The 304-nt window shown below is 69.7% G+C and overlaps 1 protein-coding gene across 1 annotated transcript in view; it reads left to right on the forward strand.

Annotated features, from left to right (window-relative positions):
* Positions 1 to 304, forward strand: part of CACNA1A (calcium voltage-gated channel subunit alpha1 A) — a 33,805-nt gene that overhangs the window by 20,424 nt on the left and 13,077 nt on the right. The window lies entirely within an intron of this gene.

Genomic DNA, 304 nt, shown 5'->3' on the forward strand with positions numbered 1-304 from the left:
CGGGGGGTTCTGGGTGGGGGTCCTGGGGGCTTCTGGAGGTCCTCTGGGGGATTCTGGGGGCGTCTTGGGGTTCTGGGGGGTCCTGGGGAGATTCTGGACGGTTCTGGGGTTCTCGGGGGGTGTGGGGATCTGGGGGGCTCTGGGAATCCTGGGGTTCTGGAGGGTCCCGGTGTTCTGGAGGAGTTCGGGGGACCCCGGGGGATATGGGGGGGGTCTCAGGCCCAGCTGCGCCCCCCAGGTTCCGGCGGCTGTGCCACTACATCGTGAACCTGGGGGGGATCCGGGGGGATCAGGGGATCCCGGG

Source organism: Passer montanus, unplaced genomic scaffold (assembly GCF_014805655.1).
Source record: "Passer montanus isolate IOZ18808 unplaced genomic scaffold, ASM1480565v1 scaffold378, whole genome shotgun sequence".
NCBI classification, from domain to species: Eukaryota; Metazoa; Chordata; class Aves; order Passeriformes; family Passeridae; genus Passer; species Passer montanus.